The sequence below is a fragment of the Doryrhamphus excisus genome, chromosome 10 (assembly GCF_030265055.1).
Source record: "Doryrhamphus excisus isolate RoL2022-K1 chromosome 10, RoL_Dexc_1.0, whole genome shotgun sequence".
Taxonomy (NCBI): domain Eukaryota; kingdom Metazoa; phylum Chordata; class Actinopteri; order Syngnathiformes; family Syngnathidae; genus Doryrhamphus; species Doryrhamphus excisus.
This window is the reverse complement of record NC_080475.1, coordinates 6,180,486-6,194,653: the sequence shown is the minus strand read 5'-3', so window position 1 is coordinate 6,194,653 and position 14,168 is coordinate 6,180,486. Positions and strand designations below refer to the sequence as shown.

General features: G+C 43.0%; 1 protein-coding gene across 3 annotated transcripts in view; it reads right to left on the bottom strand.

Moving 5' to 3' along the window:
• The window catches only part of efna1b (ephrin-A1b), a 40,397-nt gene extending 27,041 nt beyond the window's left edge, over positions 1-13,356 (bottom strand). For 2 of the 3 annotated variants that reach the window (XM_058083622.1, XM_058083625.1), the window contains exons 1-2: positions 13,059-13,326; positions 12,879-12,956 (exon numbers count right to left, since the gene is read on the bottom strand). The gene's annotated coding sequence lies outside the window, so the exon portion shown is untranslated. Of the gene's footprint in view, positions 1-12,878; positions 12,957-13,058 lie in introns of all 3 variants that reach the window. The other variant, XM_058083623.1, reaches the window with a different exon arrangement.
• Positions 13,357-14,168: the final 812 nt, after the last annotated feature.

The following is a 14,168-nucleotide window of genomic DNA, read 5'->3' as shown; positions in this document are numbered from 1 at the left end:
ATATTTTACACGTAACAGTCCACCTGGTATTATTGTATCTGTAAAATTGTCATGCAATCTGCTATTATTATTTATTATTTTATATTTATATTTAAATATTTTAAAAATAATAAAATATTTTAATAATTAAAATAAAATTAAAATAATAATTATTATATTATTATTATGTAAAATATGCAAATATAACAATATTATTATATATAATTAATATAATAATTTGCATTAATATAATAAATATAATAATCATAATAGTTATAATAATAATATAATAATTATTATTTTAATTTTTATTATTATTATGTGCTTGTGTCTCTTTTTTCAGGAGCACTTTGTAAACAACAGACCATGTCAAACAATGAAATTGATAAAACCATCAAAAGGTTGGCTCAGGCCATGATGCCAGGTTGTATGTTGAGTTTAAATGAAATACTTTGGAAAGATTCAAACACTTGGCGGGCCGGATGTGGCCCCCGGGCCGTAGTTTGCCCACCCCTGGTCTGTACGATGGTTATTCGTGTTGAGATCCAAATAAGATGAATGGCGTTTATGGCTTTTATGCACGTACGTACCCGGAGTGCAACCCACAATTTGCAGCCATTTTGTGGTTATGATAGCCCCCGGGGGAGGGGGGGTTGGAGAAAAAATGATAAAATGATAGAAATAAAGTTCAAACAGGGAACAATGTGCCGCATGGTGGGCTAACGGTTAGCATGTCGACCACACAACCAGGAGATCTGGACATGGATCCTTATGTACTTTAGCAATAAATAGTCTAGTGGTTAGCGCGCAGACCTCACAGCTAGGAGACCAGGGTTCAATTCCACCAAATTATGAATTTTTTTAACCAAACATTATGAATTTTAAGAAAAAAATTAGATTTTTTTTCAAAACAAAAATTTGATTTTTTTCTCTTTTTTTTTTTTTTTTACAAAAACATGACTTCACCCCCAAAATAAAGTGTTTGTACAAATATTTTTTTTTAGAATTTTGCAACCAAAAAAAATTTCTCCAAAGATTTTAACAAAAACGTCCCCAAATTTCGGCAAGGCGGTCGAGTGGTTAGCGCGCAGACCTCACAGCTAGGAGACCCGAGTTCAATTCCACCCTCGGCCATCTCTGTGTGGAGTTTGCATGTTCTCCCCGTGCATGCGTGGGTTTTCTCCGGGTACTCCGGTTTCCTCCCACATTCCAAAAACATGCTAGGTTAATTGGCCACTCCAAATTGTCCATAGGTATGAATATGAGTGTGAATGGTTGTTTGTCTATATGTGCCCTGTGATTGGCTGGCCACCAGTCCAGGGTGGACCCCGCCTCTTGCCCGAGGACAGCTGGGATAGGCTCCAGCACCCCCCGCGACCCTCGTGAGGAAAAGCGATAGAAAATGAATGAATACCAACATGAAGGTTAAAGTACTTAAACAATACGGAAGGCTAACATAACAGGAGAATTCCGGGAAAGAAGACTCGACAAGCATGGACAGTACCAACTCTGTCATGGTGGCGCCGTTATGAAACCCCAAATTTCACACACCGACTTGAAATTTCTCACATAATTTTGTTTTGGGGCGGCACGGCAGTCGAGTGGTTAGCGCGCAGACCTCACAGCTAGGAGACCAGGGTTCAATCCCTGGGTTCTCCCCGTGCATGCGTGGGTTTTCTCCGGGTACTCCGGTTTCCTCCCACATTCCAAAAACATGCTAGGTTAATTAGCGACTCCAAATTGTCCATAGGTATGAATGTGAGTGTGAATGGTTGTTTGTCTATATTTTTTGCCCTGGGATTGGCTGGCCACCAGTCCAGGGTGTACCCCGCCTCTCGCCCAAACACAGTGTCAAGGGTCTTTGAACAGTTTCGGGGGTATTCCAGTTATTTTCCAGATCAGCCGAGGGTCATCCACTAAGACGCATACTTAGCTGGAGTGATTTACTGCCGTGCGGTCCATGTTTTTCCTAAGTAGGTAGAATCCGAGCATCCACTCGGCTGATGACAGCAAGTGACGGCCTGAGGGAAGGTCACAGGGAGAGTTCAGATGGTGGTCTCTCATGTCACACTCGGAACTGCTAGCAGATGGACACTTGTGGGATTTGATCTCTGGGATCAAATATATTGATTCGGTGCTTTAAAGGTTCTCCACGTCTTCTGGTTGCAATAATAAGGGGGGGATCGTCATCTCCTCAGTCAAACAGAATGTTCTCATGCGGCGTGGGACCTGGTCACTCTGTCAGGACAGGGAACAAGCTCCCAAGCACCAGGTCCTGGCATGAATCCACGCGCTACACCCTTAAAAATGATCGGGAGGCGTTGTGGAATGAAGAATGGGAGGATGGAAATGACAAATGAAACAAAAATTGGGTGTGTTTGAGATGTTTGGCTTTGATTGCAACCATATGCTTGGTGCTTCCTTTTTGTGAAGACTTTCAGACAAACCGATCGCATCTGCAGCCTTGGACCACTTTTGCTTTCATGTGTTCCGCTGAGAGTAAATTATAGGTATTTATAAGACACAAGACAACAACATCCATAAAGTGGAGGCATGGACTCAACCTCCTGGGAGGTCAGGTTAAGAGTAGATACCCTTGAAGGCCAGGTCAGGGGTTAAGCAAAGACCACCACACAGGGGTACTCGGCTTCTCAAAGAAACTCTCGTCCAATTACGGCCAATCACATTACATCTTGGGGGGGTTGGGGGCGCCACACGTTTGGTTATAATAAGCCTCTGAGCAGCCGAGCAAAACGGGTCATTTGAATCGCCGATATTCCGTCGTCTCGCCTCACCTCGGAAATATGCAAGTGGTTTGAGGAGAAGGAGGTAGAAGTACGGTATAAAACCGTCGGACATTGTTGATGTCATGGCGCTCGTTGAAGAAATCCATCATTGGATATTATAATTAAGTGGGCTGACGTCACATTGTGGCACGCGTGGATGACATGTTGGCTTATAAATGGCGACTGCAAATAACACGCTACGTTGCAGGATCATGTGACACATTCTTTGACGTTCCTTTTATAATGTCTGAATGTATTTCAATAGAAAATAAATATGAATATTTGCCCATTGAACTGCATTATAATGTATAGAATTTCTCTAGGCTGCACGGTGGTCGAGTGGTTAGCGCGCAGACCTCACAGCTAGGAGACGCGGGTTCAATTCCACCCTAAGTTCTGCTCGTGCATGCGTGGGTTTTCTCCGGGTACTCCGGTTCCCTCCCACATTCCAAAAACATGCTAGGTTAATTAGCGACTCCAAATTGTCCATAGGTATGAATGTGAGTGTGAATGGTTGTTTGTCTATATGTGTCCTGCGATTGGCTGGCTGGCTGGCCACCAGTCCAGGGTGTACCCCGCCTCTTGCCCGAAGACAGCTGGGATAGGCTCCAGCACCCCATGCGACCATTGTGAGGATAAGCGGTAGAAAATTAATGAATTTCCTGAACAGAAACCTAAAAAGTAGGTTTCCTCATTGGGGTTGCGGGGGTATGCTGGAGCCTATCCCAGCTGTCTACAGGCAAGAGGCGGGGTCCACACTGGACTGGTGGCCAGCCAATCACAAACAACCATTCACACTCACATTCATATACCTATGGACAATTTGGAGTCGCCAATTATTGCTTATTTTTGGAGACGACCCAATCAACCCAATCAATGATCAGCAATGCCCCCCCCCCAACACCCCCCCCCACGAATGTACAACAATATTTCAATGGTATTTACTGCAATGTCTCCCATCAACTTGTATTGATGTGTTTATTCTGTACTGTACATATATACTGTATACTGCGTCCGTTCCAGCAAGCGTCCCCTTCCGTCATCATAGCAAGCTATTAATGTTTATAGCTATTTTGCTGGATGAAAGAGGGATTTAAAAAAAAAAAGAAAAAAAGAAATGACTATGAGCCACAGGTGAGTCTGGCGCCGGTATAATCCGCCACGCAGCGCTGATATGGCTTTTTAGTGTCAACTTTCCGAAATGAATTTCTCCGCTCCGCCACGCTGCAAGCCGGGTGTGGGGAAGAAATGAATAAATAAATAAATAAATAAAATAAAATGTAGGAATATTGAAATTTCATGAAAGTAACCTTGGAGGATGGCATGAATGTGAAATGAATCCACAAAGCCTCCGAGTCTGAGAGCGGCGGAGTCAAGGTTGTAATATGGTGTGAGGCGCTTGTGTTTGCCTAAAGGCGAGCGAAAAAGTAAGAGAAGTCGGAGCGACGGTCAGTACGGAAGTCAACTGTTTTCCCCGCTGCTGTATTTTTAATATTCCCGGAAAAGCAAATTGCAGTTTTCCATTGTGGGCGGCCGGAGCTCGCAGCGGTGTGGACGCCGCACTCTTATTCTTGGGACTTACTCTCCTTTTCTATCACCTCTTTGTAAATAAATGGGCTCGCAGACAAAGTCGCTGGTTGAATTCCCAATTCGGCTTCCCCCGGAGGAAGAAGGAAGAGAAATGACCAAAGAGGAGCGGCGGGTCAGCTCCGACATTTCTAATTACAGAGCAGAAAGAAGCCCGTTAATGCACCGTGGTTCGGACCGCTCGCTATAATTACAACCAGCCTGGCATAGACGGGCCTGTCTGTAGGTGTTAAAGCTCCTGAGGCTCTCATTAGAGGGCATGGCTAATGAATGCGCCCCCCCCCCCCAACACACACACACACAGAGTCCAGGCACGGCTGTGCTCTTACTGGGATCTGGCAGCATTCATTTCCCACCAGTGCCTCCAGTGACACAGCGAGATGCATACATTCCCAGAGAGGTGTGACGTTAAACATTATGAATGGGATCCGGGAATGGGCCAATTAAGAGTGTGGGATTCTAACGACCCCCATACATTTTACTGCATCCACCGATCCGACCGGAAAGTCCAGGAAATTTGCTTAAAAGAAAGACATAAAACAGCGGGAATAGGCATGATGAGGAATGGCGAGGAAAAAAAAACGGTCGGGGATGATGATGGTCGGGGTAAACTGATCTCTGTCCTGAAATGCTAAATTTATTTCGGAGGGTCCCAGAAACGGCTCCGTGTTACCGAGCAGACTAGAAAGAGAGAGGAAAAACGACACTGTAGGATTAGTGTTGTGTTTGTGGATTAATTACTAGATTAATTAGCAGTGAGGGTCTGAAAGTCAGCTTCCACGTCATATTGGGTAGATTCTGAATAACACACATAACACACGTGGTGTGGAAGTAGTCGGTCTCTGAGGGTTGGGCGGTGTGCGTGTTTGGGTGGGGTGCATGAGTAAACACTTTGGGGTTGAGCCACGAGCCGTTCTGCCTCTCGCTTATTTAGGCTAGTTGGAACAGATAGCGCTTTGACACGCGGTCCTTTCAGGACAACCGTCTGACCCGCACGTCACACCGGATAAATACATACATAAACGTGTCAAAGTTGCCGCTGTGACCTACATGCCGGCGGTGACCGTCGTGTCGGACTCAGACGAGCAACAGTAGGCTAAGCCGTGCTTACGTAGCGCAGCGCAAACAGCTACCGCGGCTTAATGAAGCATCGACACTTTGGCGCGATTAAAACTGCGCTAATGGAGACGATTGCTGGTGCGGATTGGGCAGAAACTCCAGAAACTCATCCACTGGATTGGACGTTCCGGTTGACTTCGGGTTGGGCGTCATTTGAATTGGAACGATTCTGGTTCCGATTTCTCGTTTCCAGCCCGGAATCCTAATGATTTTCGATTCTGATGCTTTTAAGAGGCAGGTTTTTTCTAAAACCGAGTTCTTTTGACGTCAATGCAACTCAGACTTCTTTATATGGGCATGCCCAGATACGCAGTTCACGCGGTTCACAGTGTTAGCAATGGCATGCAGGAAACGTTTGTTCCGATTATTTTGTTTAGCTTTCCCAAAAGAGTCAGAAGAGAAAGCTAAGTAAGAATTTAGCAGTGTTTATTTTGTGTATCGGACAAAATGAGCTCGGCAGCTGCTCAGAAGTCCTCGGGAGCGCGACCAATCAAAGTGGAGTGGGAGTACCTGGAGTAAATTAAACAGACCGTTTGTGGAGTTGAGAATCTGGAAGATCTAGAAAGTTTCCTGTTTGGGTTATTGTGTGTAGCTGCTCTATAGAACAACAGTTCCCCTTTTAATGATATGAACTTTTTTCCATTTCAACTCTACTAGCAGCGGAATCAAACATGTGATTTTGTTCCGAAAAAGAATAATCATCTTGCTTCCTACAAGCCCCGAGTAGACGAGGGATGTGAAAGTGAGTCTGAGTTTCCATGGCAACCTCAGACGCAGCCACTGTACCGCTATCACAAGAGGCACAACTGCTGCTTATTCCACCCGCAGAGGCTGCATACATAAAAATGTGCGAATGCATCACCGCGGGGCTTACTGATGGTACTATGTGGAGTACTGTATTACTGCAGTTCATTAGTACAGTTACACGTGAAAGCCAGACCTCTCGGGGAGTAATTACTGTAAGTATGTGTACACAGGTTACTAGAAATCAAAGCGATGCAGCGAGAGGGAGTGTATGCATCATTGTACTCGTTATCATAACTCAATAAACATTTCATTATCTGACAAGTGCACGGGGGCAAAGTTCACTCGACTTACTCAAGAGCGGACTTTGGCGGCGATATCGTACTGGCCTAATAAACAAAAGGACCCTAAAGTACATGTGGATGTTACAAATACAGTATTCATGCATTTGCGCACGACTACATGCGAGCGCACTTCCTGGTGTGCAGAACAAAAGGTGGAATATTTTCTGAATAACAATCAGAAAGTGAAAAAAAATCAAATGGAAAACTACCAGTATACTGTACTGGTAATACACAGCAGAAGTACATAAGTAAGTGAAAGTGTTTATTGAGCAGTATGACCCCGTGCAACTCTGAATATGTATAGAATGCAATGCAATTTCAACTGTAATGGAAAAAAAAAAAAAAAGTCTACGCCGCCTTAGGGTGCACAAATGCTAAACAGGGTTGTCTGCTACAACCGTCTTTATATTTTCACTGGCATCGCAATCCTGTACTGGAAGGCAAACAAACAAACACAACACAACCTGTAATGCTAATACACCTCCGGTTGGATTTCCACCAACATTGGAATGAAGTACTGTGCATACAGTATAACTACACTCTCAAACTATAAAAAATAACTGCGGTTTAAAGTCCATCGTATTTTTTTTAATGGCTACCACGATGGAGGACGCCGTCAACACACTTCATTACCAGCACCGGGATGGAACGGAAAACCACATTTTTCCCATCATGCATGATCCTTATGCACGACATGAAAATATTTCTCTTTTTTCCGAGCATTCTAAAGATATCAAAAGAGACAAAAAAAGAGGCAGCTCATGAATGCACATAAGGGGACACACCCATGCCGCTTTATGGTTTTATATCCATAACAGGTACATTCATGATAAACATGTACTTGCAGTATTTTGGTCATTTTAAGTCATCAGTTATATGAAGTCACTTTTATTGCAAATGTTGATCCGCAATCAACATAAAGCTCGCTGGAGGGATTTGAGTTAGATATTGACAGTTACTATGGTGCACATAATGTCATTGTATGGTTATATCACCTCGTACTTCGGTACGAGGTATTTTTATTTTTATTTATTTATTTTATTTAATTTTTAATTTTTAATTTTTAATTTTTAATTTTTAATTTTAATTTTAATTTTAATTTTAATTTTAATTTTAATTTTAATTTTAATTTTAATTTTAATTTTAATTTTAATTTTAATTTTAATTTTAATTATATAAAAAAAAACTGTATAATGGAAAGCAGGAAGTGAACAAATGTAACAGTTACTGATTGTAAAAGTACCAGATGGAGGGGTAGGATTTAATAAGCTTTGCTTCTTCCTACTCCTTTCGGACATGTGGAACTGGGAACTGATTATGGGATGCACTCAATTACCATTACCATTACCATTACCATTACCATTGAGTGTGGTGTCTAAAATTGACATTTTCTTTGCTGATACTGTATTTATAATAAGACTGTGTACATGTACCTCGTGTATATGGACAGTAACTGTTATTTGTGTCTGAAACACACACGTATTGAGAATGCCCCCCCCCCCCGTCTGACTTATCACTCTTCAAATAAGGTGACATCATGCATGCGGGTAATCCTGATACTACACTTTACTGTACATGCACCCAGAAACACTACCCTTGTTTACCTCACTCGGTGCTCTTTGTACCATGGTCTGACTCATGAGTAAGCATGCTTGGCCCGTATGTGACGGCACGCCGCAGTCAGCGTTATTCCGGGCGCTGAAACGTGAAACCTTTGTGCTGCGGCTCGTGACTCGGGTGCGGTATCGCCGCTGGGATTGATGCTCCTCAATGCCTGCTAATTGCCTGTTGGCTTTTATTGGGGGTTTCTTTTGGTTTTGGTTCCAGGAGACGTGACGTCGAGGCAGCCGGGTTGGAGGCCGAGGAAGCAACGCTCTAAATTCCTGAACTTCCTGAAGTAGACATCTTTTATAATGATAAGCTTGCTTTTAATATGCGGTTACTGCAGACAAGACAAGCGTCAGGAGGTTTTTTGGGTGATTGTATAATTGCACTGTACGGATCTCGGTCAGTTGCACCCCCCCAAGTGTCACCCACCATCTTTTTGTGCTCAATCACCCGATCTCAGTTTGACCTGTTGCCGCATATTCGTACCGGCACAGCGTCTCTGCGTCTGTCACGACAGAACGGTTTCTGGTTTCTGCTTGTTTGTGGAGCCAAACACAATTGTGTTTGTTTCCAAAGGGAAACAATTAGACCAGTGTGTGTTTGTGAGCGTGGGTTAGGTGTGTATGTGTATGTATGTGTGTGTGTGTGTGTGTATCAGTGTGAGAAGAGCAGCCAGGCTTTCAAGGCTGAAGCTGAACAAACTCATTAACTAGCCATTTGTTCTGATCGAGGCCAGCCAAAGCAAGATTTCACAGAAAAATGTGAGATTTTGGAGAAACAGGATGTTCTGTTTGGGACGACTAAGTTTACGTAAGCCAAAAAAAAAAATACATAACACACATGCCGCCTTTTAGTTTTATCCAAACGGACCAATGTCCACCTGCAACCGTACAAAAACCTGCTGCATGACTACTGTATGTAGTATTCCCAAGTACACCACTGCCAAAAACTGCTCGCCTCTATAAGCTTACCAACCAAGCACAGGTCACAAATCAGGTTTTGCTGCTAGCTAAGCCTGTTTTATGTTCTTGTCAACAACTTGGACCATTGTGCCGACATAAGCGTGACTAAGCAGTGAATGTAAGTACCGGTAGTCCCACGTTCGTCTATTCTCAAGAAAAGCCTAAGACCGGGCACCGTCACTGATTTTTGTTTTCATTTGGTCGGATTTCATTGAAAAATTGTTAGAAAATGTTGTTTGTGTTTCAGAATGAATTATTTTCCTAGCTTTAACAAAAAGTGTCTTGGCAAAAAATGTGATTTCAGGGGTCCTAATACGCCCCCTTAAAATGTTGAGGAAATTATCACCTGCTACGAATGTCATGAATTGTTACCAAATTTGGTGGAGACACAGGAGAAATGTCCAAAAACAAACAGGAGGTCTTCAATTTTGGTTTCCGGCAACAATTTTGGACAAAACCCAAGGCTGGACTTTGATGAAGTCCTCAGGACTTTGACTAAATGAGCCCGAATAAAAATCGTGAACATGAGACGTTTGGGCGATGATCTATTGGGAACCAATTCAGGCTACGCCATAGGATGTGAATACGGAATGGTGACGGATTTTGATGATTTGTCACCAAACTGTAGTTAAAAAAAAACAAAAAAAACATACAAAAGCTGTATAAATACATATTTGGGTTGAAAAATATAAGTAGTGAATGAGTTAATAATAATAATAATAAGAGGACCATTTCTTCTCTGCCTCGACCGATAAATCAAATTATGCATGAAATGCCTCCTAGCACTGTCATACTCTACCTGGCAGTCTTCATTGTGGGTGGAATTCCCCCATGCAACACAACGTAAGCTACAGTAGTGTGCGGTTCTCAAAAACTAAATAGCTTATATTTGCAGTTGTGTCGAACTCGAAGTCCGCACCCCATGGTTTTCCCCTGCTACTGGAGCTTGGCGGACATCGGCTCTGCGACCCACCAGTTGACAATCCTTGTCTGACTATTTGATTTGGATTATGTCAGGAATTGCTGATGCGGCGTAAATCAGTCTGCTGGTTTTCAACGTTAGCGCATCCCATCAGGTATCCTCAAGTGTTTACGATATGGCGTAGGTACAGTATTCCAAACATACAAGTCTGTTATTATCCACCATAACCACAAGCTTCCGACAATAAGACCAATAAGAAAAAAGCATAAATTCTATTAACATTAACCAAGACAGACTGAGTCACCTGCCCAACAGGAGATACGTCATCCATCACATCCTGTCGACCATGACGCACAACAAGCACAGAGGCTAAGAAAGTGTCGCTTACGCCTCTAACAACGTGACTAGCGGTATATTTTTAAATGCAACATGTCCACTCATGTTGAGTGAGGGAAGGTTCTTCGGGATTCTGGGAAATGTCCGCCCAGTGTCTGGTGGAACAACTCATTGGAAGCTGCTTCTTCCTGACTGGACAATTTACGTTCCAGGAGTTAGCAAAGCGAGAACCGAAAAGCTCCGTTTGGGTCTTGCATACACAAGCGGGACCAGTTTGTGTTTGTGTGGAATTCTACGCGTGTGTCACCGCGCTCCAGATGTTCCCAGATTACCACTTCCCTCAAGTCCATCCCTCCGTCCCTCCATCCATCATGCTTGACCTGCTGTCCTGCCCCACTGACTTAGTGCTGCTGATGTAATCCCGCCTTTTAACTCCCCTCTTTGTCTTTATTATGTATTATTTGTCCGCTCATCAATCTTCTGGTTTAATCTCGTCGCTGATACTTAACGGTTATTTCTGGACTGGTCACGTATGGAGGGCATTGGTGTATTTATAGCCGGCAAAGTGGAATGAATATGGTCTCCATATACTCGCGTGTTACTATGCGGTTGATGCCAAACCGAATCAAGGGCAGCAACGAGGGGTTTGGACTCGTTTTCATCAACTCTACTTCTCTATAAACCACCTAAACCAAGACTCGTTAAAAGGAGTGAAACTTGGACCCTAGTATGGGAACAAGGTGAGATTGACAGGTGATTTTGGTTCGGAGTCTGTTGTTCGATCTTCGTTCCTACCGTCACCTTTGGGTCGTGACCGAAAGGACAAGATGGCGGGTACAAGCGGTCCGCATTAGTTTTGGCCGCAGGGTGGCTGGGGCTCTCAGGATCTGGTCAAGACGTATCTGACTGGTCGGAACCTCGAGGAAGACCCAGGACCCGTTGGGGAGGACTATGGGAATACCTCGGTATCCGTCAAGTTCAAAGTCATAGACTTGAAATTTTGGAGTACATGCGAGTCATAAGTCATAAATCTTGTTCTTAAACGTGATTGGACAGTCACAGATGCATTCAGTGAGCCAGATTCTGTGGGAAATTTTGGTGTCATGCCGGATATAACATCATAACCGCTACGTTAGCGGAATACTTTGAACGGGGACAACACTTTCAATGAAAATCTCTTGTATTTTCAAGTCATCAGAGTCAAGTCCAAGTCAGGTCCCGAATCATTGACGTCAACTTCCAAAGTCTTTGATAATATTGTCCAAAATGAGCCCAAATTCAGCAATATTCTGGTTGAAGAACACTTCCAGTCAATGAAGTTAAGAACGTGTTTAGTTGTGGGAAAATATAAGCATTACAGTTTTGTGGCGGTGACGGTTTGACCCTGGAACAGACGATTTCAATCTGTGTTATTTATTTCCAATGGTAAAAATGTGAGTAAAATGAGCATGTTTTGAGTAAAATGTTAGATATATGGCCGCTGTCAACATACAGGCCACAGGGAGTCAATCTTGGAGCATGATTGCATGTTGTGACAAAATAACACGTTTATCTTGTTTACATAAGCTAAGTACTTATTTTCTTTTCTGGGACAAAAAAAAAAGCAATTTAAGCGTGAACAAAGATCTTGAACAAAGATCTGCAGACGATTGTTTTAGGTATGCGAAAGGAATGGTGTACCTGAACGGGTCGTAACGCGTTGGCGGGATGTCATACCAGAAGACTGAAGACAGACATGATCCAAAACCAAAAACACACGCCAACAAACGCAACGGAAAACATGCTGCGAATGAAAAAGTGCTGCAGTCACATAAACGCTGCAGAATCGAACGCATTCTTTATCTTTATGCTAAACACTTGGCTGTATACATAAATACATTGGAGGCTAACTAGTTGCCTCGGTAGCAGCCGTCTCTTGTGACTATAGGGGTGTTATCTCAGGTCTAGAGGGCTCTAATCGTGGTAAAAGTCAAACAGGTTTCCTATGCTCTAAGTAATTATTATCAATATTGAATCCTGGGCTGCACGGTGGATGAGTGGGTAGCGCATAGGCCACACAGCGAGGACACCCAAGTTCGATTCCACCCTCGGACATCTCTGTGTGGAGTTTGCATGTTCTCCCCGCCCCAAAAAAATGCTAGGTTAATGCTAGGTTTGTCTATATGTGCCCTGTGATTGGCTGAATATGAATATAACCTCATGATATTACTACAAATGTACCTATGCATTTGCATGCATTATATTATTGCTATCAAATTGGTGGCTAATTAGCTCTAGCTAGGTTTATTTTTGATGGCTCGGACTATCTTGAAGAATAAATCCATTCATAAGGATACATGTGAAGCACACGATTACAAATAATGATGTGGCGGACCACATCTGGCCCCCGGGCCTTGAGTTTGACACTGTTAGCGGCACGCATGGCTTACCATTACACATAATTGGGAATTGGATTTACAATAGACAGGAAGGGTGTATAATTTCCACTTACCTGAATCTGAGTGAGCGGACCTAGCATCGCAACAGAAGGGAAGCGTTAGCAACTGTAGCATTAGCCGTCCAACAGCAACTACAATTCCAAAACACAAAACATAACAACCACTGAAGATATTGCTAGTCACAACACTGATACATTTACAATAAACAGGAAGTGTGTATAATTTCTACTTACCTGAATCTGAGTGAGCGGACCTAGCATCGCAACAGAAGGGAAGCGTTAGCAACAGTAGCATTAGCCGTCCAACAGCAACTATAATTCCAAAACACAAAATATAACAACGGCTAAAGATATTGCTAGTCACAACACTGATAGATTTACAATAGACAGGAAGTGTGTATAATTTCTACTTACCTGAATTTGAGTGAGCGGACCTAGCATCGCAATAGAAGGGAAGCGTTAGCAACTGTAGCATTAGCCGTACAACAGCAACTATAATTCAAAAACACAACAATGGCTAAAGATATTGCTAGTCACAACACTGATAGAGGCAGCCATCTTTTAAAATGGTCGCCTTTTAAGTACTTACATGCTTGAGTACCATACTGAAAGGCCTGCCATTGTGTTTATAAGGACCCCGAGCTGTCTAACAAGGTGCCTGATTAAATTACCAATACAACATAACAAAGGAATGGGAATTTACAACCACAATAATAAACATATTGCTGAACCAATACTTTTAAAATGTCTTTGACTAAAGCAAGTTCCTTACATGAAATGATTTGTGTGGACTGTGTGTTTGGATGCACAGCTTGCTATCCCTCACAGGAAACAAATTGCAAATTAGAGGCTGCGTTTGCGCCAGACAAGTAAAAGATCGTTGACAAAGTTCCTTTTTGCAATGAGGGCACCCCAGTTAGCATACAGCGCTGCATATAAACAGATGGCATGCTGGGTATGTGCATTAGCTCACGCATAAGTATGTTATGCAGTTCTTTGCATTTCTATTTTTTGCATCACGTAACGCCTCACGTATAGGAGCGGCGCGTGGCTTTAATGAGACGACAGGATGAGCGGTGGCCTGATCTTTGTTATGAAATATTTTGACCTGAATGCATGCAGAGGTTATTTCTGCTCCACCGACATGATGAATCGCTACCATGACAATGTCTGGCTGACACAATGGCTGCCGCGATGCCGCAAATCTTCTTGGGAATATTGCCGGCATGTCAAAGGTCAGAGGTCAGAGGTCAGGCCAGATCAGTGGAATAAATTATGAAACCAGTAAACCATAGCAGGACCTTTTTTTTTTAAATAAAATCATCAAGATGTGATTCCAGTGTA